Genomic DNA, 27,557 nt, shown 5'->3' on the forward strand with positions numbered 1-27,557 from the left:
TTAGGTTACTGGTAAATAGGCACACACGCATCCACCAATCGCATTAAAGCCTCCATCATCAAACACTGTCATTGCTGTACCGTTACACATTTACAGTACAAATGTCCTGCCATTCCAAAGCACATCCACTACAAAGTTCAATGAAAGTATGCACGATTTCTCCATCCACATACATCCACATAGCCACCCAGAATGTGGCACGTGCCATCCTGAAAGTACCGCCTAATCCACTACCTTTTTGTGACAGTGAATTGTTAAACAATATGGAACTGGGCAGGGGATTCAGTCTTCCAGCGTATATGTATAAAGTGTTTTTTATTCCGCTCTGTGTTGAAAAAAAGGAAGGAAAGAGGGGGGTGGGGTATTTATGTTGGTTCACAATAGCCTCAAAATCAGGCTACTTAAAGTCAAAACATCATCAGTCACGATGCAGAGGCCAAATGTCCATCTGAAGAGTGACCGAGTTACCTGATTCGTTCGCCCATGATGTATGGAAAGAAACACGCGAAAGAAAGAATTGCCGAAGTCCTCACTGCACCATCAAGATGTCAGAATTTGCAGACACAGCACTCTTCCTTCTACACTGGCCATATTTTGTGCGCCCATTAATTGATTTGATTCATAAAGTAGAATGTGCGGTAATATACAATTCTATTAAATAAAATTGTAAATTACCACAGTTGAAAGCTGGACAGAAAGAATTCCATTGGGTAACTGGAAAGTGTAGCACTTGGAGATCTGAGAGTTGATGGATGCAGGAGGAGCACCGGCCTACCCGGCCTAGTTCTCAACGGCTGAACGGCATCAACAACTATGCCTTGCATTCCCAAGTGCAGGGCTCCAGGTCCTTCCTGGAGCCCTGCCCCAAACAAGTGGGCAAGGTGGATAGCCAAATGTGGATGCAGGGCCGACCTGGCCTAGTTTTCATTCAACGGCTTCAATCTCGGCCATACATTCCCCAGCACAGGGCTCCAATCCAGATGGTCCTCGAGCCCTGCTGCCCTGGGGAATGAAGGCCTGGCTGCGCACAGTAACTGACAACTTCAAGAAAGAGAAGTTCACACACACACTTACCAGAGTCCAATCTGGCAAGGCAAGGCTGTGAACATAGGCCCTCTGCTGTTCTCACTCTACTACTCTTCAGTCAACTACCTCAACTCAGAGTTCAACACGAAGTGAGAATGTGGCTTCGTCACCACATGTGTGCGCCCATGGCCCCACCCACACTCATGAATGTCATTGGCTGGCAAACAGCCAATGACATTCAGCAAATTCAGTTGCTATGCAATGCTTACTGTAAAGGATCATATCCATCCATTGACACTGCGCTGTTTGCGCACAGATATATAATAGCAGGGCCACCCATCTAGCGCCCCACAAGCCTCCTAAATTATCTATGGGTTACATAAAGTGTGCAGAGCTATGAGCTCCATGCATTTTAAACTACAAAAAGTGCATAAAATGGGACACGCCCCTCTGTGAGACCTGTGACACTATGCAAATTCATTATTATTATTTTTTTACACACATTTGATTTGCCATCACACCGCGGCCCATGCTGCTCATAACAAAAAATGAATGATGCAGAGGAGTGAGCACTGTTCTCTGCACACACCCAGGGTGGTGGGTGGTGCCACCCACCCTAAGTAAGTGGCTGCCACTGCTAAAACACTTAGCTGTAAAAAGTATAAACCTCTGCTCCTGTATGTAAGTGGTGAAGCTGGTTCTGGTAAAACATTCTTAATTAAAATAATCAGCAACTTTCTGCAAAACTTAACATATAGCAACCTTTCAGCTGAAGTAACAGCTGCCACAGGTTTAGCTGCCTACAACATAGGTGGTGTAACTTTACACTGACTACTACTCCTCCCTGTAGAACACCTAAACAAATTAGAATAGTACAAATTGTCAGCAGAAGTTGCTACTGATGTACGCAGAATTCTAAAACAAATGAAAGTTCTCCTGATAGATGAGGTAAGCATAGTTTCCAACCTCATGTTGGCTTTAATTCATCTCAGAATGCAAGAAGTCCTTAAAACCAACTACAAAGAACTGTTTGGAGGAAAACATGTTATTGTTTTTCAAGCCCTCGTGCAGTTAACACCAGTGAAAGGGCAACCTATTTTCAAAACATTAGGACACAAAGAATGCTGCAATACCCTCGGCAGCATTGGAAATGTAAATCTCTGGCAACTCTACAGAGAAATATCTCAAAACATGTGCCAATCCGCAGACCTCACATAGGCTAACATTTTAAAAAGCATTGGAACTGGGCTGCTTACTAAAGATTCAAAATCCACCTTAAATAGTAGACTAGTCCATGAGCTATATGGACAAAACACCTGATGTCATGGAACAATTAACTCAACAACATCTAAAATGTATGGCTTTAATGCCGACCCTTGCAAGCTGTAGTCAATTCAACGAGACAATGTTAAAAAAAGAAATGCAACCCATACTGCATGTCAGCTCCACAGACAAACTAGAAGTGCACGGCATGACACTTCCTATGTGTCAACAAGCGACAGCACGACTAAATAGCTTAGAAAAATGTATCTCTTACACAGCTGGATTTCAGAAAATATTGACTTTGTGTCCAAACTGCAGAATCATTCTAAAACGTAACCCTGACGTAGATCAAGGTTTAGTCAAAGGAGCAATTGGTACAGTTGTTGGCTTCCAAACATCTACATGAAAACAACATTCAGTTTGTCAACATCCACTTTGACAAACTTGCGGAAGTTCAAGAAATTGGAGGGACAATAGGACGGTTCCTTCTCTTCAAAGACATGCACGTACGCAGAGAGCAATTTTCTATATATCTTGGATATGCTGTCACTATTCACAAATCACAAAGTCTAACCCCAGATCAAGCATTGATTGACATTGGCAGCACAGTCTTTAAATAAGGTATAAGTTACATAGCACTTTCACATCTGCTTACACTCAATGGTCTATTCCTAGTTAACTTTGATGCAAACAAAGTAAATGCTGACAATCCTTGCATCCTGGAATACAGGACTATGGGCACTATACACCCCCATTTAGATATGTACCCTATATCTAAAAAAAAACTTTTAAAAAACAAGTAATACAAACAGAAGCTATAGCAGATTTCCCAAAAATACCACCAAAATAACAAAGACCAAAGCCTGCATCAAACAATACAACCACAAAACTGTCTACTACATAATCAACTGCAGATCCATCACAAAAGAAACACACAAATCTCTCTTCTTCAGAAACATCTGAGAGCCCTTCAAATGATCCACAAACAGAACTCTCTGGTTCATTTCAATTCAGAAACACAACTGGAGTAAATCGTTATGCTAAAGTGTCAATGAATCTTCTCTTTCAATTGCCACCAATTGTTCACAACATTTACTTAAACGGCTCGGACCAGTTGTGTTTGCAAATACTCGTACTTCACAGAAATTCCACAAATAATCCTGACAACACATGCAGTCTCTCAGGTATAAGGCAAGAATTGGACTACTGCAGAAATGGTAAAATGTACCATAAACACACAAGAAGATCAACAAGAATTCCAATGTATTTTCTGCAAGTACTAGAAAATGAAAACATCCCTATAAATTAAATCTTCCAGATTTCATACACATAGAAACATACATGCACTCTTTGCAACCATGTTTCACAAGACCACATCCCTAATGAACGATTTTTATATGTATTCATACCAAATTCTAAATCCATTCCATTTCACCAGCTTCTGCAGAATGCAAATATTATGCCCTTTTTTCAATTCAGACAATCGTTCCACCATACAAATAAATTCACATAGCCAAAATGTCATACTAAGGCTTCTAAGGTACAATGCAGATGGTACCAAAAATAACTGTAAGCTTCAAAGCTTCACACACGGTCAAGAATCTCTTGGAAAGAAAACCTTCACAATAGTAGGTATAATATACCACACTGTTGCGACAACCACATCAGGGCACTACACTGCATGTGTCAAAAAATGAAGTGGTGGTTTCAACATAACAATACATCTGTTACTCCAAAACATAGGTTACCAGCAAATTTAACAAATGCCTATTTAATATTCCTACAACCCAAATTTAGCCACTAGACTATAGCACAATTAACAGTTAGAATATGCCAGCAGGTATCTACATCCATAATACTACAACGGCACTTTTGAAAGTCAACCTAGTTAGAATATGCCAACAGGTATATAACTACTTGAAAAACATCCCTTCATTGCAAAGAACTTCAAATAGCCCATCTCAATTCTTATTAGACAAAACATTTTCTAACATCTTCTTCAGGAGGAGAGGAATTCACTGATGGGCCCATAGGCCAGCACTCAATTGTAAGACAAGATAGCTGCACCATGTGAGGACAGGGGGTGCAGGATTCACTTACTCCGACACGACTCAATAATGAGGACTCAGTAAATTGGCAAAGGGAAGTCCATTTAATTACAAGTACATCAAACAGGGAAACAAATGGAAATCAGCAGCATTGCGATCACCTGTCTCGCTCCGACTTCCTCGAACTTCAGTTGAACAGCAATAGTTCTAGGCAAAACTCGTCATCACTGACGTCTAATTCTAAAAAACTCGACATGGAATACAATTGGTTCATGGGGCAGGCTGGTATGCTCTGAAGTTTGAGTCTTGTTATCGGACGCTCTCCTCCCTTTCTCTGGTTGACCTTGATTTCCTAGGCATGAGCCGCTCTTTGTTGAGTTTCGATTCCGCTCTTTCTCTTGCCTTTGGCTGGGTTACGAAGCTTGGCCTGTCAGGTACATTTCAGCCTGGATACATTTCTGCTTTTACAAAATGGAGTTGCACTTGTATAATGTGCCTTATTGAGGTAGATATATGGTTGGCGCTTGCCGCTCTAATCTTCTACTAAGCATTGCAAGCAGTATCGTTTCTTTTGCCTCTTGCGTTCCAAGCCTATTTACACACGTTTAACAGGTCGGTTGCTTCCATCTTGTCTCGTAGCAACATTTCCTCACGTTTTAACATTGTCTCTTCTCTGTGTCCATTACATTTATTTTCGTAGTTACTCGCACTGGCGTGCTATCTTTGATAGCCGCTTTTGTTCATTCACAAGTCTGTTCAAGCCATTGTGTCATTTCCACAGGCCTTCCCTTAGGGCTCTTTGGGTCTCTTCATGGACCGTCTGTAGGTACTCTTTGGTTCGTATCAGCGGCTGGTACGGCTGTCTGATAGGGTACCGTGCTGCCCAGGGTTGTCTGGTTATGGAGCTTCAACAGGTATGGATCTTCTGATGTATACTGGGCAGAGTCCCAGTGCAGCTCTTTGTTGGTTCATTTGCTCCTCATACATCACATACCTTGGCGAGTATGCTCCCGGTACCTCAAAATGAGGTGATGGGGTGCAGGCCATGTCTGGGACCTCCTCTACACTCCCCCCTCTGGTCGGTTCATCGACCATTTCTGCAACCTCTATTGCATTTATTTCTTTTGATTCTTCGGTGTCATGTTCATCGTCTTCAGGGTTTGTACATGATGGTTTGAATGTGTGAGCCTTTGGAGTCCATATTTTTATCACTCCTTTCAAACTCCCTGCGGTTTTCACATGTTCGTCTTTGTTCCATGTCATTAGCTGGCATTGTCCATTTGGGCTGCAGTAGATCCATTTTCCTACATAGCTTCTTCGTTTCTTAGGGGATGTGAACCTTGCTCCTTCAGGTGCAAATTTGCTGGCCTTGACAAAGTCTCTTATTTCTTCATCAGTCATGTCTCTGGGCTTCCACCCTGGCTCGACATCAACCATTATTTTCATCCCTATGGCTTTCTTTGCAGTTTTCTGGCACTGTGTAATGATTATCTTGATAACACAGAATCCTAGCAATACCATTGCTAGTAGAGCTCTCAGAAACTTGAATATATCTGCCATCCATTGTGGGACCCACGAGAATATGTCTCCAAACCAGCTGTCATCGTCCACTTCATCACCTTCGTCGATCATCTGGTTCTTTGCTGTGATCATGTCAAGCACATATCTGTTTTGGAGGGTCATCAGTCTGATTGCTCTCAGCACTTCTTTGATCACGTTGAATCCTTTTTTAGTGGTATTGATGGTCTGCAATAACTCCCATCTGGTTATCTGCAACCATTTAGCATTCACTCCAATTTGGATGTGTGGCAAGAGCATTGTGGTGAACGCTGTTGAGGTGAGGCTGAACAGCCTGTGTTCATATGGGATTGCCTGGAATGCCTCTTCTGATTTGGTAGAAAAGTAATTTTCTCTCTTCATTCTGGACATTAGTTCCCCAGACCTCCTTCTCCTTAGATGAGCATCTATCCAACTTCAGGTCATTCTTAGGGATCACCAGCGCGGGAACGTGGACGTTCACTATCGTGCATATACCTCCCCAGTTTTTCGGCAGTCTTATGTATGCCTTGGATCCACATGTCCAGTAATGGTCCATTAGGACTGCAGTTCCTTGTGTCATTCCTGGGGCTTCAAAGATTCGTCCGCAGTTTACATTCTCTCCCATCTTCCTCGTGCCATTACTTCTGAAGCATAGCTTTGGGCTTTCCAGTGGTACTATCTGCAGGGGTCCCCCTCTATCTTCGACCCATGTTAGTAACTTTACTAGCTTTGGCCATAGGGGTTTGCACAGTTTTTGAGAGTTTTCTATTGCTTTCCTGCAGGCTCCAAGGACCATCTAAGCTTGACAGATCACTACTCCTTCTTCCCATCCATTTGGAGAAACCACTGTTCCCCAGATCTGTATTTGGCCTCTGTTCTTCCAGATTTGTGCCTCTTCTGCAGTTTTTCCTTGAATGTTCAGTCTCGGGTTTATTTCCCATTTTATCCCTGATCCTTTGACGCCAGGGTTCTCGTATCTGATCACGTGATTCCTTGTGTGAGCCCTGTTTCTTGTCTTAATGTCCTAGACATAGCCGTCTTCGTCCGGGTAGTTCTTTTCGGTGGCCCATATCAACGAGGCGTCTCTCCCCCTCTGGTGTTGCACATTGCTACATGTGACATACAGTGTGCTGTCTGGACATCAATTTCTACAGCCACAAAGATCTTTGATTTTCCCATACTGTATGTTAGGAGTGCACAGACGAAGCATTCTCCTTCTGATTGCCTTTGTCCTACTTCCTTCATGTGCTGGTACCATAGGTTGTTTCCGAGATGGGCTGTGGTGTCCAGGTAATCGTTGAGCTCATTGTCCTCTCCGTACGGGCTTCTCTTGATTCTCAGCGTTTTTCTATAGTTTCTATGACTATGTCTCAATGCATCTGTGCTGCTTTTCCACTCTGTGCGTCTAGGTGCAGCAGGGTCCTTTTGCTGCATTGGTGTGGTAGGAAAAGGTTTTTCGTTTCCCTTCCTCTCCTCTTGTAGTTTTTCATTGAGGTTCTGTGGCTGCCATTGGCTCACCATCTCCTCAACGTGTGGCTGAGTTGTAGATCTGGTGCTTGTTTGCAGTGTTCGAGCTGACGTGCTTTTCGTTATAGTCTCTGCAGTTCTATGTTTCAGTTCCTCGTGCAGTTTCTTTGCTCTGACTATGAGTGGGAACAAATAATCTATCAGCGTTTGTGTTTTCTCTGTGAGTTCCTTTGTGGCTACTTCTGTTCTTTCGAGGGATTTTGCTATGCCCTCCCTCTTGGGTTTCTCACTTGACTTCTCTTGGTCACTTCCACTATTTTCTGGAACTGATTGCTCGGCAGGCTGCCTCCCCTTCTCTGCAGCCTTCGTTGGAGGCCCTGTAGCCATTGACACTTGCCCTTGTCTGTGTGCATCCTGTGTGTGGGTGTGTGCAGTGGTCAGTGCTGCGTTTTCATTAATTCCGTGCTGACCCTGTCTCCAGCTTTTCTCTTCATTTGTTACCTCAAATGTGTCTAAATTACTGCTAATTACATTTAATTTTAGTTTGTTACTTTTATCATAAGGTTTTCTTGGGACTGGAATGATTATATAGGGTCTGGGTGCTTTCATAGGCCCCAGACGTTCATCATCTGGTTGGTGCACTGAGATTGGGACACTTTGTGCACCAATAAAGAAAGCAGTTCTTATTGTTAATGACAGAAAAACAATAATAATAACTATGCATATACACATAATCGTTCGGAACAATAACTTGCAGCATTTTCTTCCAGGGAAGTGGGGGCGCCCTTCTGTTGGGGGTAAAACCAAGTTACTGTTCTGGGCCCCCATTTCGATTGAGTTCATAGTCAGTTATTTATTCCTTCTCTTGCTCTGGTCTCGTGGTTCGAGAGTTCATTACTATTAAGTGACGAGTGCTTTCCAAATGTCCCCACTCAGGTGAGTGACGACGGTAGTTTCTGGGTATTCAGCACAGTTCCTGTGCTAGACTATGGAAAAGGGTTAGGCTAGCAACTTTGGTACATCACATTCATTATGCATATCTATAATACGTAAGGTCCCAGTGCACTCTTCGAATTTGCTTTGGTCCTGAGGACATGCTGGAACTTGCTCAATGCGAAGGAATGAAGAGATGGAACTGTTAAAAATCACACAAAAATAAAATGTTGTAAAAATAAAAATAAAAATAAAAATAAGAAAGAGTAGAGGGAAAGTACGAAGAAAAAATAGGATGGTGTAGTTCTTGTCTTTGCTCTCCTCGATCTGTCCTGCGGCTGAGTGGTTGAAGAACTGTGTCTCTATCCTCGGTCTGTCCCACAGCGAAAGTCTTACTGGAATCTCCTAAGGTACTCTCGCTGGAAGTTGGATAGCTCCACCTGGAGAATTATGCCGTGGAGGAGTGTGCCCATGTGTGGGGCGTTGGACGGATCTCTAAGGAAGGTGATGACGTCAACATCTGCAGGCCTCCCCACCATTTCCGGATAGTCTGTGACTAGTCTAAGCAGGACGTTGTGTGCCAGCCGGGTGTCCTCGGGAAATATGGACATTTGTCCTGGTAATTAGCTTTTCTTTTGATTAGCACAGTCTTAACACTTTCCTGCTTCGTGGATTGCGACCACGTAATTTAGCTTGATCCACAATTGGTTCAGGTATTCATTGTTTCTAGGATCTCTGATGAATGTTAGGGTATCCGTGGTTCTCCCTACGAGTCCGCGGCATTCCTCTATGATGCAAAAGAAGAGCGTGTATGTCAGCTCATCAATGATCACTTGTGGTGGAAGCATCTGTGTCCTTATCACCGTACTCGGACAGTACAATGAAGGCTTCCGTGATGACAGTCAGTAGTTGCCAGATTATTTTCTTGTTGGCTGGATCTGATCTTGGACAAAGTCTGTGATACTGGTAACTCTCCCTACAAGCGATGGATATGTCTCTAGCACTAACTGAAAACAGGACAGCACATCTCTTGTAATATTCCTGTTGGAGGATGTCATACGTTCTGCAAAACAAAGTCTGGGTGTTGGTTGATTCAGGCGGCTGTGTGATGTTCTTAACTTTTGCTCTTAGTTCATCAAAGTCTTGTTTACTAATAATGCTTCAGGATACTGTGTTACACTCTGAGAGAATATTTTGTTTACAGTCTATCAGAGTCTTGAATCTTTGTACTACTTGGGCATGACGTGCTTTCAAAAGTTCATTTAATCAATCTTGTTGTGGCTTTGGATGTGCGATTCTCTTCTTCAACCTGCAATTAGAATGCACAGAGTGTTCGTTATGTCCTTATCCCCCTTTGCTTGGAGAAACTGTCCAGTTTTATGCCACAACTTGCATCCGGGTTCTTTGTCTTGCTTTTCCTGCTCATGCATCCTTCTTCCTCGTCATAGCTCTCGTCTGCATGTGCTGAGGTTCTTCCCCGTTGTCTGTGGTTTCTTCGTGGTTAAATACAGCTTGGGGGCTCTCTCCTATATAAGGTTTAATGTCATTTATGAAGATCCATGCCCTTCTGTCCTGGAGCTTGACGGCGGAAGGGGTGCAGTCTTCTATGAAGAAAAAGGGCCATTGAATCATGGCTCATCCCACCTCTTCCTGGTAAAATTCTTCACAAGCACGTTGTCACCAAGGATTACGAGGGGCGCATTTAGACCTAGTGCAGGGTCAGCTTCAGCACTTCCTGATGTGTTTTGTGCTGCACTGTCCCCTTTTCGCCGTCGCTGCAGCTGGCCTGAAATGACAGAGGCGCTGGATGTCATACAGTTAAGGTACTCCTGCATCTCTGTTCCCAGAACCTCTCTAGTTAGCTGGGCATCACATTTAGCTCTATCTCGGGGGTTAGGGGGGTCCTCATCCTTCTGCCTGTAACTATCTCGTGTGGCGTAAGATGATGGTCGGAGCCTGGCTGGTTCCAAAATGCATACAATGCCAGTGGTAGACAGTGCAGCCATCCCTTTTTTAATGTGAGCTTCAACTTGGCTATCCTCTCCTTTAACAGGCCGTTGAGCCGCTCATATCCCATTTCCCTCCGGGTGATACGCTGACGAGAACTTGTGCTTTATACCCAGTAATAACCTGATCTGTTCGAAAACTGCGTTAACAAAGTGAGCCCCATTGTCTGATCTCATTACTCCACACACCCCCCATCTGGGGAACACTTCCCTCACTAGAAATTTGGCAGCACAGGTAGCATCTGGGTGTGTACAGGGACCTGCTTCTATCCATCTAGAGAATGGACACACCACCACAATTAAATACCTGTACCCGTTGCACACTTCAATAATGTCGATGTAGTCGATATGCAAGTGCTGGAATGGTCCATTCGGCCGAGGGATAACTACTCTCACTACTTTTAATGTGTGCCCAGTGGTGAACTGTTGGCAGATAATGCAGTTCACCATGAAAAATGCAACATGCTCTGCTAAATTCGGTGTGAACCAGTCTTTTGCGAGCATTGAAGCAAGATTTTCTTTTGTCATATGTATAGGGTAGCGTAACTGCTCCAATGCTACTTTCAGTACGGCGACAGGCATTACCGGTTTACCAGTGCTGTCCTGCCTCCACAAACCATCAGAGGGGTTTAAGGAACACCCTCGGTACTTCCAGAAATTCTTCTCCTCCTGTGGCGCCTCCCCCTGAAGGTACATTAGATGAGTCTGCCCCATGTCACTCAAAGGGCTCTAGTGTGAATCATGCTGCCATCATACTCTCATGGGTACGTGCCACTTCCACGTCCATGATTGTTTTTTTTTTGGATGCCATACGTTTTGCTTCCGTGTGCGCTTCATGATTTCCATGTGACACAAAGTCTGTCCCCTTGGTGTGGGCGGCGCATTTCACAACCGCTATGCCCACTGGGAGCTGTAATGCTTTTATAAACCTGTAAAATAAGGCTGCGTGTTGCACATGTGTGCCGTCTGCTCGGAGGTAACCCCTCCTTTTCCAGCACGCTAGACCTGCATGTACTGTGTTTGAAACAAAGGGGTGGCATCCTGCCACATACATTTACATCAATTACCCTTTACATTTTTATTTGCTGCAAAGGTTATAACATTTCGCATGCTAAGTATCAAAGGAACTGTATACTCATGGTTAGTAGGGGTAAGAATACAAAAAGAATATCACAGGTGACTATTAGCTTATTTATTCAGCTGATGTCACAAAGGATATGGGTTCAATTTCCCATAGTGTTTAATAGTTTTTTTGGAACAACACTTGCCTAAAAATTGGCAGACATATTGAAAATAGAACAAATAGAGAGCAAACTGAAGCCACAATTCAAGTTCTTAAAACATAGTCATAGATTTGCTAATGCATGTACATACAAGCAGAGTAATTTTACAGCAATTATGGTAAAAAAAACATAGAACGTGAAACTGTAAATAGTGAACCGAAGTTTAGTCTTCACAAAAACATCCTGATAGTTGTTTCCAAGGTGTACTGGATATTTTGGGGAGGTAACCAAGTCTTTGGTCTACGTCTAGATATTGATCAGATGGTGTATGGGGACGGGCATGATTGGCCCTGGCGGAAAAATGGTCCTGTGACGTTTCGGCGTGGAACGCCTTCTTCAAGGGTCTTGACCCGGTCTCCCTGGATAAATAGAAGTGAATGATGGAGATCGACTTCCAATGTCGTTGTGGTAAACGGAACCTTGCAGCAAGTGTCTGAAGAGCAACGCTGTGCTCAGGGCATTTATCTGATCTTCTGGATGGATGTAGATCAGCAATGCGTGGGCTCGTGGGAATACTGTGGACCAGCAGCAAGAAGCTTGCAATGAAGGGGAGCTCCGCATTTTTAAACTGGTAGCAGCAGCGATACAGATGGTGCAAACACAAATGTGTGAATGCAGGACGTGCCGCTGGTGAGAAGTGGGGATGTAGAGGCGGTTGAGTCAGCTCTGCGGAGGCGAAATAATTCAGCGTCTGCTTGCCGTGTCAGCAGATACTGTGGACGTCACATAGGCGGATTCACTGTACACAGTTACTTCCTGGTCTGAATGATTCTCAATGGTGAGTATCAGTGCCAATAGTTCTGCATATTGCGCAGAATAGTGAGAGGGTATTCACGCACTGACGAGTACTTGGAACTCTCCATTTGCTAGGTGTTTTACCACGGCCATGCCTGTATATCTTTGTCCGTCTTCTTGATCAATTCTTGAAGAACTGTCAATGAACACGATTTCGCCACCTGCCAGGGCATATTCCTTTACGCTGGGGATTTCATAGAATTCCTCATAATTCACAAAGTATGTATAGGTTCTCCTTCTGTGACTGACTCAGCTATGAATGTAGCAGGGTTCACAGTTTTACATCGATGGGTTGGAGATAATCACCTCATAGGCAGATGCTCTCTGTGATGTCAGCGTGCCCTTTGGCTTCTCTAGTATGGCGAATAACGAGTGCTCGACGTACAATGTCATGGAGCACCCCGTCAAAACAGATGACGCCTTTTCAATGGCGAACGTGGCAGCAGCTAGATTTTGTTTGCATGGGAAGTGGCCCCTCATGACCGGGTCCAGACTCCCGTTGTAATATGCTCGGGGCTTGTACCCCAGCGAGGTTCGCTGCGCCAGCACTGCCGTCATAAAATTACCATTAGAGTGTGAGAACAGGTAGAATTCCTCTGCATAATTAGGAATCCCGAGAACTGGGGCTTTACAGATTGCCCCCTTAAATTCTGCAAACCTCTTCTCCATTGCCTCAGTCCATTCAATTTCGCCTTTTGTTGCCTGGGCTTTCTTCAAAGCCTGAAGCAGGGGCTTGGTATATGAGCTGTAGTTGAAAACCCATGCTCTGACATAATTGCGCAGGCCTAAGAAGCTTTGCATTTGTTTTATCGTGAGTGGTTTAGCCGTGTTCATGATAGCTTCATCCCTTTCTGGGATTACCTTTTTCCCTTCGTGTGAGATTAACTGGCCTATGTACAGCACCTCTCGCTAACAGTATTGTAACTTTTCCTTATCAACTTTGTATCCTTTCTCAGCCAGGATTGTCAGTAGCTGGATAGAGTCGCGCCTGCATTGTTCCTCAATGATGCTGCAGATCAGAATGTCATCCACATACTGCAAAACAACACTGTCTACAGCAATATTGTTTAGGTCCATCTGTAGGACTCTGTTGAAAATGGATGGAGACTCAATCTCGTGCTTTTCAGGCGCATTTGTCTGAAAGTAAATGACGTCAAATCTTGAGAGTCATGGTGCAACGGGATTGAGAAAAATGCATTTTTCAGGTCAATCACCGTGAAATATTTTGCCTCATTTGGTATGTTGCACAGAATTGTGGATGGATTAGGGACTAGAGGTAATTCGGATTCAACTATATCGTTTAATGCTCGTAAATCTTGGATTAAACGCCAAGATCTTCCTTTTGATTTCTTGACGGGGTAAATAACCGTGTTGCAAGGTGATTCTGACGTCAATAGGATGCCCTGCTCCATCATGGCGGAAATTGTCTTTGCGATCCCCTCATCTGCCTCTCTGGACATGGGATATTGTTGTGCTTGTGGTAAAATTGCTCCTGGTTTCAGTTTAATTTTTACTTCACCTGCCCCCTTCAGGAGGCCTACGTCATAGGGCCCTGTAGTCCATACCGCGTCAGGCACTTGGGCCATGTCGCCATCAAAGTATTCTGGACGTATCAGCGCCAACATCATTCTCTGTGGCACCTCCCGTTTGATCATTTTGACCCAAAATGTGAGACTTACTTCCACCCTCGTCTCTTCCAGGTCAGGGTGTTCTTCGAACAGATCGTTGTCGGTGACATCAGTCACTTGATGACCTTTTTCGATGGCAATAATAGCACACCATTGTCTGCCTTCGTCATCATATCCTTCTACCAATACCACTTTCCCTCGCACTGCGGCAGATTATATCATTAAGGGACATACTTGTCCCTCCTCTTCGTGCATAGGTATTCTGGGTCTGAATAAAAACTCATCAGGTCTCCTCATAGTTCTATCTGCAAGGCCTGGCAATCCCGCCATGAGCACCCGCACCCCATATGCGAAGACTTCTGGCTCTAACGGTATAGCTCTCATGGCTATACGTCCAGAGTATGCTCTGATCATTTCGCACACATTTGAATAACGCATTCCTGGAGTGGAGCACACTATACCATTCTCGGTAAATGAGATTGTCATATTCAACTTAGTCATTAAGTCCCGACCCAGGATGTTTACTTGGGTCTGACGTGAGTATAATAAGGGTACATTCATTTCGCGCTCTCCCACAGAGACTGGGAGTGCGTCTCTAAAGGGAACTCTACTGTGAGGTCCCGTGAAACTCTGAGTATCTATGGCCTCGCCGGACAGGGAAAACTTGCCTTCTCATATGCACGAGTGCATCGCACCCGTGTCAACTAAGAAGGAATATTCTTTATCCCCTATGACGACATTCACCCTAGGTTCCCTATTAGGGTCTGGTGTCACTGATATGATAGAACACATCACAGTCCCCTGTGAGCTGTCCTATTTCATATATAAATTCGGCCCACTGTACACTTGTTGATTTCCCCCAGCCCCAGGGTTGACCCCCCCCTCCGGAGCTAGTGCCCTGTGACATTTGCGGTGGTGCCTGCTGGGATTGTCCCTGCGGTACGTTCCCCATTGTGCGGGAGTTGAACCACTTTCTGTGCACCTTGCTGCAGGCCTGGCGCCTGCTGCTACACTGTGTGATTTTGTGCAGTGCCCTGCTGCGGGACGGAAGGCTGATTCACCATGCCAGCCCCCATCCCTTGGCTATTTTGCCACATGCCTTGGCTTCTGCACACGCGCGCCACATGTCCTGTCATTCCACACAGCCAACACACTGGCGGTGGTCGGGCCATCTGTCCATCTGGCATAGCTGGACCGCCCATCTGCGCATTCTGAAAGCCACTTTCATTATTCTGAAAGCCTCCTGGTTACCTCGAAACCCACCCTGATTACTCTGCCATCCTCTTCCTCCAAAACCCCTTCCCCTCGGGTAAAATCCCGCGCTGCCTTGGTTATCCTGCACTGGGTTAGTCGCCTGCTGTGCGCAGGGTTCAGCTGGGCTTGTCAGCATGGCTCCCTCGAGAGCATACTTTGAGAGTTTCTTTTGCACCAGCTTTGCCTCCTCACCCTTACGGGTTGCTTCCTTTTTCCGATTCTTTTCTTGCAGCAATCTACAGTAATGTGCAATTGTCAACTGTATTTCAGCCCATGGTTTAGCCTCTATTCCTATTCATTTCTTGAGCTGTTTTTGCACTGGCTCAGGCAACCCTTGGCATAATATATGGTAGAATACAGGGATAGATTTTGTCCAAGACTCATGCGTTTCGAGCACCCACGTGTCTTGAAAATTCTGGATATAAATCAACGGATCCTCTGACTCTTTCATTTTCCGAGTCATCATAGCCCCCATATCAGACGTGTCTGGATATAGCGTTCGCAGCGCTTTCCACACTGCTGCTCTACAGTTATTAAATGGCGCTCTGTCATGGGAGGTGTTAGTTAGGGTTACCCTAGGATAGCCTGCCCGTTTCCATACATCATCTGCTCTCTCACCAAGTATGGCAATTAGGAGACCCTTAATGTCCCCTATAGCTAGGGTAACACCCCCCGTCATTTTCTCTAAATCATGTATTCACTTCCCGGCTCCCGATGTCAGCATTGGAAGCTTATTTTTAAGTTTCTCGGTCCATGTGTGGCCATGGAATATATTGTGGTCTTGCTCCCCGCTTTTCTAGCAACGGGAATTGGAATGCGCAGTCTTCCTTTCCCTTCCCCATAGCTCCACTGTCTACCACTGGGGTGGCATTCCCGCCTTGCCGTCTTCCTGGCAAAGCCCTTAATCTGTCTGCATATGTAGGTGCTGACGCCCCCCTCTGACCGTGGGGTGTTCCTTCTTGTCGGCCGGACTGCGCGGCAGACTTCGGTGTCCTACTTGTGGACCCACTAGTGTCTGACCATCGTACCCCTTGGTCCCCTGGGAGCCGTTTTTCGCACCGTCTCCCTTCCTCGAGTGCCACATCCTTCATTTCCCCACCGGAGTCAGATCCTGAATACTCCCAGTTTACACAACTCCTTGCATCTTCTTCATTCTGCCCAATCTCCAGCCTGTCTAGGAACAGTCCCCTGCTCCCACTACTTCGAGTGACATCCAGAGTGTCATATAGCTGAGTGCTCTCCAAGCGCTCATCTTCCCTTCCCCCATCGGATATCTGCTCTAGCCCCATCTCATCATATATATTATCAATCGTTTCCCCGATGCTTCTGGTGTCGAAGTCATCTTCAATATTTGTCCCACTTATACCTTGCACCAAGTCGTGTGCAGGAAATAATTCTTCTATGTCTTCCCATTCTACAACAGGATTGGGTTTTTTAACTTCCCGCTCCAGATATTCAAGATCTGTGCCCTCTGTCTGCGCTTATGTTCCATTTCCTCATTTACTTCCTTGCGCTTCCTTGCTTCTTCTCTAGCCTTATCTGCTTCCTGCATTCTTTCATTTCTACGTTCCTTTGCCCTTCTAATTTCCTCCTCTTCTCGTCTCTTCGCTCTCTTCTCACGTACCCTTTGCTCTTCTTCCATCCTTTGCTTAGTCTGTCTGTATCGGTTGTAGGCTATCTCTTGTCTGCGATCGAGCTGTTTCTCTTGCTCTTCGCGATATAGTTGTTCTCGCCTTAGCCTATCTTTCTTTCTTGTCTTTTCATCCCTTACTTCCATCTCTTTCTCTCTCTCTCTCCTTTGAGTCTCATCAGACCTCTCCCTTGGCCTCAAATCATCACTTCCTTTTCCATCCAACTTCAGTAATATCTGCCCTCCCATCCATTCGTCTTTCCCGAATGCTATCTCATCAACTCTACCTTCATTTCCCTTATGTTTATTTCCCTCTTTCTCCTTATCTGGAGGTGCACAAGTCTGTGCCCAATCTTTTTCTTCATCTTCGCATCTCTCTTTGTCCTTTGAGTCGCGGAGGCAATATTGTTTTCCTGTTTCTTTCCCTTATTATCGTCACTACTGTACGTAGGCGACTCATATGCGGGGTTGCTATACCCCGTGGCTGCCTTAAGTTCTCTTAGTGGGTAAAGCCCCTCTGTTTTACTCCCTTCAATGACTGGCTCAGGTGGGGCTGGTGGCGCGGTAGGAGTCTCACCCCCCTCCGTACATACATTTAGTATCCAGTCTGTGGGTGGTTCTTCCACCTTCGTTTCTTCAAACATCTTGCACAATTCTAGAACAGCAAGACGTTTCTCTAGCTTCTTGCCTGTATATGTGGCGTGTAGGAAGGTCATCATATGCTGTAAAACAGCCTTAGAAAGGGACCCATTCTGTGGCAAAGGCATGAACATTTTGTGGGCGGTACCCTTAACCCACTCTGTGCTATACTTCTTGAGTTTTGGTGCATGCTTAGGTAGTTGCATGCACAGATGCACAAGTGGGGTGACCTCCTCCATTTTTGATTCCGCCACCAACAATGTTTATACAGTATTTTATCCTTCCAATAGTATGAGCAAGCACCAAACATGCAAGCTCCGATCCAATCTTTTCCTGCCAAAATGTTACTATCAATTAAGTCAAAACCATCAATTCATTAGCGATTCCCTCTCAGTTAGAGAATCGCGTAAAACCAAATTTAATTTCACACAATAATACAATTATTTTACATTCGACGTCCAACAAAACACATGTGACAGACACTTGACAGACTAGACAAACACCAGATGATCATACATATACCTGCCTTCTAATTAATACCCCGTCATGGAGTTTAAACGAACTCCTTTGATGCGTCTTTAAACATCACCGTAGTCTATTTGTCCCTTATATGGGCTATGAGTTCACGTTTCTTCAGACCGCTGTATTAAAGCGCAAGAATAAAGCGAATCCTTACGTTTTTATCTCAGGTGCCACCCTGGTAATCCTTCGCTTTTATCTCAGGTGTCCCCCTGGCACCCCTTGTTTTTCTCTCGGGCGTCCCCCGGTACCCCTTGTTTTTCTCTCGGGTGTCCCCCCGGGATCCACTCTTTATCTCTTATGCTCGAGTCATTACCCCCTATATATATATATATATATATACAGTCTTCTCTACTTCTGACTATTTTAATTTTTTCTCTGCCACCCACCGTTACCTTTCCCTTACTGGCTCTAATGCCTACACGACATTTGCCAAAGTAACGAGTTTGTTGTTTCACTCACCGATCGCATCTTTTCCTCTCTGGAACTTCGGGATCACCGCCCCTTCCTCTTCCAGCCTTTTAAGGTTTTTTCGTCCGATTGGCTGCCCATGGGAATGAGAAGGGTTATGCTTGGAAAGGCGGGTTCCTTCAGACCCACTGCAGATTTTTAATGGACTTACTCTATCATTGTCCACGGGCAGCTTCTCAGTCTACTTAGCCAGAATGGCGAAAGGACTCGTGATTTTTCCAAAGGGCCGGAGTTACTTCGTGCCGTCGGTCTAAGGTGTCTTAGTATTATATGATCAATAATTAATGGCCGAAACCATCCTCACGCTACCGAGCGTTCAGGAGGAGAGGAATTCACTGACGGGCCCATAGGTCAGCGCTCACCCTCTAGAACTTGTAAGACAAGATAGCTGCACCATGTGAGGACAGGGGGTGCAGGATTCACTTACTCCAACACGACTCAATAATGAGGACTCAGTAAATTGGCAAAGGGAAGTCCGTTTAATGACAAGTACATCAAACAGGGAAACAAATGGAAATCAGCAGAATTGTGATCACTTGTCTCGCTCCGACTTCCTCGAACTTCAGTTGAACAGCAATAGTTATAGGCAAAACTCGTCATCACTGACGTCTAATTCTAAAAAACTCGACATGTAACACAATTGGTTAGCAAAGGTAACTTAAGTATAGGTGCTATATCTGTATGTGACAATAGGGCATGCAGATTGGATAACTCTTATCGGGTGGGCGTCTACGCCCATCCCACTACATCACACGTGATTGACGTCACTACACGTACGACGTGTTATTGGTTCTACTATCTATAGGACTCCAGATACCTTGGTCCATTGTGATTGGGCAGGTTATACCCCTAGACATAAATCCCCATTTTAATTAGCGGCATGCAGAATGGACACCCATGTGCCTGGTGTCCCAAGTTTCACCCTGCCTCCCTTCCATCAATCAGTATCTTAGGGCTATGTGTCAATGGGCCTCATTCCGAGTACGGCGCTAACCAATGGCGCTATTAACGCCTTGGTTGACGCCGTACCCGGACCGGCAGCGCCTTGGTGGTTGGCGGAATTACCGCCCCATTCCAAGGTTGGCGGGGCGGTAATTCCCCAATCCCCATTTACCCTTCCCCATTCCCATTCTTGCCCCATAGGGCATAATGGGAGTGGGGAAGGCGTCAATTACGCCACCGTAAATTACGGTGGCGTAATTAACATCAAGGTCCCTTAGCGCCATGGTATTTAACGCCTGCTAAAAGCAGGTGTTAAAAGCACCATGGCGCTAAGGGAACTCGGAGTATGGCGGTAAGGGATTACCGCCACCGCTCTCGTTAGCGGTGGCCGCTATCCCTTACCGCCATACTCGGAATGAGGCCCAATTACTTGGCTGGGTATGGCCTCGAAACTGTAGCCTCTTATCAGGAAAAGTTATGGCATCCTCGGGTCCTGGATGACATCAGGCGGTGGTACTTCTTCGCGCCTGGCTGATCACGTGTTAGTTCACCATGAATCTGCTTCAGTTTCCAGCTTTTAGTGCATTTAATTTTGTTTCAGCTTCACCACCTGCATGGGCCTCCCTTATCTTGACCTTCATGGGGCAGGCTGGTATGCTCTGAAGTTTGAGTCTTGTTAACTGACGCTCTCCTCCCTTTCTCTGGTTGACCTCGATTTCCTAGGCATGAGCCGCTCTTTGTTGAGTCTCGATTCCACTCCTTCTCTTGCCTTTGGCTGGGTTACAAAACTTGGCTTGTCAGGCCTCTGGCAACCTAGGTACATTTCTGCTTTTACAAAATGGAGTCGCACTTGTATAATGTGACTTATTGAGGTAGATATATGGTTGACGCTTGCCGCTCTAATCTTCTAATAAGCATTGCAAGCAGTATCGTTTCTTTTGCCTCTTGCGTTCCAAGCCTATTTACACATGTTTAACAGGTTGGTTGCTTTCATCTTGTCTCGTAGCAACGTTGCCTCACGTTTGAACATCGTCTCTTCTCTGTGTCCATTACATTTATTTTCGTAGTTACTCGCACTGGCGTGCTATCTTTGATAGCCGCTTTTGTTCATTCACGAGTCTGTTCAAGCCCTTGTGTCATTTCCACTGGCCTTCCCTTAGGGCTCTTTGGGTCTCTTCATGGACCGTCTGTAGGTACTCTTCGTTTCGTATCAGCGGCTGGTACGGCTGTCTGGTAGGGTACCATGCTGCCCAGGATTGTCTGGTTATGGGCGCTTCAACAGGTATGGATCTTCTGATGTATACTGGGCAGAGTCCCAATGCAGCTCTTTGTTGGTTCATTTGCTCCTCATACGTCACATACCTTGGCGAGTACGCTCCTGGTACCTCGAAATGAGGGGATGGGGTGTAGGCCATGTCTGGGACCTCCTCTGCACTTTAATGTAGTTACAATACGCCAACAGGTATCTAACTAATTCGAGCTTTCCTTTAAGCACAACATACTTCAAACAAACATATTATCACCCTTACACTCACGTAACTGTAATATTTTTCTTTAATCCAGTACAGATTTTTTCCCAATGATTATGTAATGTCAATACAAAAGCAGTGTGTCATAAACCAATTTTGTACCAAACATACTACTTAGAATGTACTGTTTCTGAGGGTCTAAAAAAGAAAAAGTATATTTAAATGTGTATAGAACTACAGCTTTTGAACTTTCCTGCTTAACCAATTGTACTTGTTTTCCACAGAAAATAAACCAGAGATTGCAGCTTCATAATGCTACAACACTAAGTAACCACATTAGTTATCCTCAATTATACTACAATCATAAGTACCATATAAAATTCAATTATATCATTCCTCCATATTACAAACACTTTGTACTCCCACTACATTACCTCCAGTTACTATACACATAGTGCTATTAATGTAATTCTGGCCATATTCTTACTACATGACCTATAATTACTATACACATATTACTGCTGTGGTGGATGTGGCCAGTGCATATATTCTTGGGGAATATGTACCCCTCAATACAATTAACTATATAACAAGTACGTACCATACACCGTCAACCTATAAAACTCACTCTGACACCCTTGCAATTCAAAATTATGTCTGCGGACCCCTGAAATTGACTGCGGACTCGGCGGCATTTCCAAACTCTTTTTTCATCTATAAAAACACTTCCACATTACCTTCATGCCACTTCTCACCAATTTCTATGCTCTCCTCCAGCCATCAAATACCCCCAAATGTCTTTTCCAAGCTGTCTGTTGACGGCGCTCTCCAAAAATTACTGTGGTGTCCGCAGACAACTACGACACCTGCCTGGCCTTTTTCAACCTACAAAAACAGCCCCATATCATCTTTCTTCCACTCCCCCACTCTTCTCAGCCCCTCTTAACACTACCAAATGACCCAAAATGTGTTTTCCAGACTTTTCCCCCAGTGCGCTGTCAGCAGTCAGCTGAGGTCATCTGCGGATCCAACATGGAGGCTGTTTCTAAAAATCTGATGCTTTTCACCATCCAATCAGTGGGTGTGTCCCATGTCCGCAGACATCATGCTGTCCTCTGGACCAATTGGAGGCCTGTCCCCAGACCGAACAGGGAAGTGAGTCCGCAGAATGTACCCAGATATCACAAGGCTTTTGGAAATTACCCAGGTGTTCCCGTTGAAATATATGGAAATCACTACTAGGTAGAAACTCTTCTTTTGGAGAACAAAACACACGTTTGTATTACATTGTCACACAACCACGTGATTATAAAATAAAAATGGAAGATGAATCGACAAATTAATTTGAATTTACATTATGAGCCCCCTGAAGGCTTTTTATTTCTCTCATCTCAGACAGGCTCTCTTGCTTGTCTCTTTTCCCCAATCTTGCTTTTCTTCCTATGTGTTTGAACATAAATACCCAGCAAACTGCACCCAAGCATCATCATTGACAAAGCATGGACAGATATTGTGAAAGATTCCCTTCCCTTTCAAACTCGCACCCTGGCACCCCTGCTTGCTTTGCTGGTTTTAATTTGCTGTGTCATATGGGAATGTGTCAGCTATGAAGTAGCCCTCCCCTCAGGAATGAGGAAACACAATTAAACTGGAATATTCATTTTGTATAATTCTTTGTTTTGGCAGGCAATATTAGTGAGTCATTATATTCCGAATCTGGAGACACGATTTGTGTTCATTCCACTTCATTCATAATGGAGTTATTAAAATATGCAAATTATGCATGAATCGTACATTTTGATATATCATTTTATCTGTAATTGATTTTCCATTTTCTGATGAATTCAGGTTTAACTTTGGTCCGATTTCCTAATCTGTCAAAGAGTTTAGAAGTTATAACTTATAATAATGCTTTCCCACTTGTAATATTTGAAAACATCAGTGGTCGAAGTGAGCGGGAGCGGTCGGGAGCGGTGCTCCTCTACTTTGTTAAATTAAGTTTTACAGCTCCTATACTTTTATTTTAAAAAGAAACCGTTCCGGAACGGATTCGTTTTATAATAACAGTGTAGGAAGATGTTGAAACTTGCACTTTCAGTGCACTGCACTGAACATTCCCTTAAACAACAGGCCAATGTGTTTGGGGATTTGTATTGTTTGTCGGAGGGGGCAGGGCAATAGGGTTTGTGAGGAGCGGGGCAGGCCTGTAGGGAACATAGCTCCACTACTTCTTTTCTTACACTTCGACCACTGGAAAATATATTTTAAGTAGTCATTTGTTATACATTATCTGACTTGAATTTGATTTGTGTGTGGCCTGCCCCTGTCAACAGAAACCATCTGTTTGAGAAAGACATTCTGTTAAATAAAGGATATTTTAATGGGCTATTTTCCATTAACCAATGCTTAATGTATTCCAGGGTCAGGGGATATAAGCTTGTGTAGACATCTGCTTCTTAGAGGTTGCATGGAATGCTAACCAGACACTGGAATTGTTGCCTTTCATATTTGCCTCAACATTTAAGACAATGGATATGGGGCTTTTCAAGGCAAACTACTCACATTTAGAGGTACTTGTTAGTGATTAGAAACAATGCTGTTGTCTTACATATGGCTAGATGAGGCCAGTTGTCTTCTAATCATTGATGAAAGTTATGGATAATCAGTGTGGACATTCTCGTATTACAAAAGAGCAGACTTCTCTCCAAGTAGCCCCTTTCAGTTCAAACAAAGTTGAAAATTCACTTGGAGTTTGAGTGTCTATGGCATTTAACATAGGAAAAATATATAATTTAAAGAATTTCTAGTTGTAATGGCAATTTCATAATATGTAGGTCTGTCAATGGATACTATGGTTATGCCGTGATTCTTAATGCATAGTCTAACATGGAAAATTACTTAACATTATACCATTTTCCTAATGGAACACTACAACTCAAATGGAACAGTGTCTTATGTTTGTTGCCATATAGCAAGAAACTCCATAAAATCACATTATCCTTAGCACCTACAAACATAGCTTGTTTTCCTTTTAGAACAATGACTGTTGACTTTTGTTTTTGTTTGGTTTTGTCTTCTAAACGTAATTGGCCCTCATTACGACCCTGGTGGTAAGTAGCGGACATTACCGGCATGGCGCAAGTAACGTGTCCGTGCTGGCCAGATACCGCTAAAAGCGGCACATTACGACCTTGTAATTACCGCCATGGAGGTAACGTCCAAAAAATGCCACTTACCAGCATCGTATGCTGTGCAAATAGCACGTCCGTCACCCTAGCCATCGATATCAACGATCACCGCTAATAGCGGTGACCGCAAATAACGGAAACCGCTATTAGCGGTGACCGCAAATAAGCGGATCCGGAAGTTGCGTCACCGCACAGGAACGGGAAAGAGCACGGCGGCCATCTTCAAAAACACAATCCATTGCCATCCTCCTCAACTAGTGGACACCTGACCCCCACAACCACTACAAACCTTCACCTACAGCCATCAATCCTCACAATGCCTAAAGTTGTGAAAAAAAGTTGCGATCGACTGCGGCAGGAGCGCTTCTCTCGGGAGGAGCTTAACATGTTGGCAGAAACACTACAAGAACATGCCGACGTAGTGTTCTCGACCGAGATGACCAGACCGGCAATAGCACGTAAGAAGGCCATATGGGCCATGGTCGCACAGAGGATAAGTGCAGTTGGCACTACACCCCGCAATGCAAGACAGTGCAGGAAACGGTGGGATGACCTACGCCTCCGTGTAAGGAGTATACTTTCTGCAAACAGAAACCTGGCCATGGCAACTGGTGGAGGAGCACAGTCACCAATAAAAATGCAGCCGTGGGAGGAGATATGTGCTGCACTCATTGGCACAGAGTGCATAGAGGGGGTCGGAGACATGGAGCGGGGAGCCCCGACATCATGTGACGAAGGTAGGTGCTTTAAATCCAGCCATGCCAAACTCACTGAAGTCCAGATTCATGGGAAGTGCAATGATGCCTGATAGGGTCAAAACATCAGCAGAAGACTGCCTACAGGCAGTTCTGACCTCCACCTTGTACACATGCAGTATGCACACCCTTTCTGTAGGCACCCACATGCCTCCATGTTTCTACCACCTAAAAGTGAGACAACCTGTATGTCACTGCCTCCAATGTGCAACATCTAGCAATCAGTATGAATGCAGTCATCACAATGCCTGCTCAATGTCCGCAGACCCATCAATAACCCTTTCCCCCCTTTGCTCCACCACAGGCTCTCATTCGGACAGTGTCGAGGAAGACACTTCCACCACACCTTCCAAGAAGGCCAGGCCCAATGTCCCCACACACCAACCCTCCACCTCTGCTGGAAAAAGCAAAATCCCCCCGCAGCCGAAATCTACAACCACGACACAAGCCAGATGTGCACCAAGCCAAGCACCATGTTACCACCAGCAACAAATATCCAGCAAGTGGTGCCCACCGAAGGCACTGGGTCTGCCGGAAGCAGCACAATAGGCGAGACTGCTGCCACCGCAGCTGGCTCAAACGATGATGCAGGGGATGCTGATGTTGTTGTGGGTCCCCCCACTGCCCACCTTCATTCCCCCTGCCTTTCCCCATGCAGCCAGCATGATGAAGGCATACAGGGGCAATCCCCTGATGACTCTTGGCCAACCACTCCATGCCCAGTGGAAGATTTGCAGGAGGGGGGCAGCACATTCGACACGCCACTGGCATTATCCTTAGTCCAATAACACCAGGAGTCGATGGAACAAATCATCACGCGCCAACAACAACTGTCCTCACTCATGAATCAGCATGTGGCCGAATGTGGAAGTGCAAGGGTGGAAATGCAACAATGTGCAGAAACTGTGAAGGCAGCAATAGTATCCACCTCCAAGGATATCTGTGCAGAATTTGCCGTGGTGCAGCACGTGCTCTCGGACCTTGTTCAGTACTTGGGGGACATGCGTCCTTGCGAGCAGCCAAGTACCTCCTCGGCTGCCAGTTCTGCACCATCCAACCCCGTCCGCAGGTCGGCCAGGAACCTGCGGAGTACAGGCAGGGGTGCCCCGGGTACAGGGAGAGGGGGGTGCCAATAGAGTCCGCCCAGTGGAACAATTCCACATGATGCACTTGACCACAGGCATCCACGCACTTTTGTGGGGAGTTGAGGGGGGAGGGGGGATGGGGTGTGTTGGGGAGTTGAGGGGGGAGATTAGAGGGGGCATGGGGTGTGTTGGGGTGTTGAGGGGGGAGAGGGGATGTGGTGTGTTCATTCAAATCACAAAATCAATACACTTTTCAGTTATGCACAAATCACATGTGTGGACATTGCTCATTGTGTACGTGTGCTTTATTGGTGAACAGTCCACAGTGTGCATGTCCCAGACACACACAGTGCCCCAAGTGCCATCTCCATGTGACACCCACCGTCCATGTGTTCTAGAAGCATTGGTTAATGAGAGTCTGACGCATGGCACGTCCCTCCTGTGCATCGCTTCCTCCCTGAGGTGCTGCCCTATCCCCACCCTCCTCATCCTCATCGTCAGGTGGTTGCAGTTCAGCATCAGGGGACAGGGGCACATTCCGTCTGATGCACATATTGTGTAGCATTACACATGCCATGACGATCTTTGCCACCTTCTCATGGTGGTACAGGAGTGCCCCACCAGACCTGCTGAGGCAGCGAAACCGTGCCTTCAAGAGGCCAAATGTCTGCTCAATCACCACACAGGTTTGTGTATGTGCACGATTAAAGTCCTCTTCGTGCTGGTTCTGTGGGTTCCGGACTGGGGTAAGGAGCCACCTCTTCAAGGGATAGCCTCCATCACCTGTATGTGGGCAACAATGTATGTGTCAGTCAAGACATCAGATTTCAAATCATGTCGTGACACCATGGCATGCATTCATCTCTTACTTTGAACCCCATTTCCATGCACGAAGTATTCCTCTTTTGGACTGTTTTGCATGCCATCAACCAGTGTATGCAGGGGGGTCCAGTACCTTATGAGTGCCCATCCACTGTATTAGTACATGGAGGTTGTTTAGGTGATCTGGCCGATGTCCATGTGATTTCAATGCTCTCATCATGGCACCATTGCTGTCAGCCTCATGATGACCTCACTGAGCACTACAAATGTTGTTATTCAATTTATTTGGGCCTCTGTGTCAGTGTAGTGGTGTATTGATGTTTATGTCTGTCATGTGACTCCTTTGTGCGCAGTTATGGGGGACTGGCATTTCAGTTGATGGTGTTTGGTGCCGTGTATTGGCTGAAGTCATTGCATGCAGGTGCATTTCGTTGAGGTGGATGCGGTCTGATTTGGTGCAGTGCACATGCAGATGGTTGTGTCATGGTTGGGACACATCTTCATTCACATGGTAGGGCTGCTTACATCTGGCATTATGGGGTCAGGTGACAGCTAAAGTCTGGGCTGCTTTAGGGTATGAGCTGGCTCCATTACCTCTGGTACTCGCAGCCAGGTGAAGTATGCATCTCTCTCCCCCCACCCATGTCAGCCAGGTAAAGTATGCATCCCCCCCCCCCATGTCAGCCAGGTGAAGTATGCATCTCTCCGCCCCCATGTCAGCCAGGTAAAGTATGCATCTCTCCCCCCCCCATGTCAGCCAGGTGAAGTATGCATCTCTCCCCCCCCCATGTCAGC

This window comes from Ambystoma mexicanum, chromosome 7p (genome assembly GCF_040938575.1).
Source record: "Ambystoma mexicanum isolate Mex_15411 chromosome 7p, UKY_AmexF1_1, whole genome shotgun sequence".
Lineage (NCBI taxonomy): Eukaryota > Metazoa > Chordata > Amphibia > Caudata > Ambystomatidae > Ambystoma > Ambystoma mexicanum.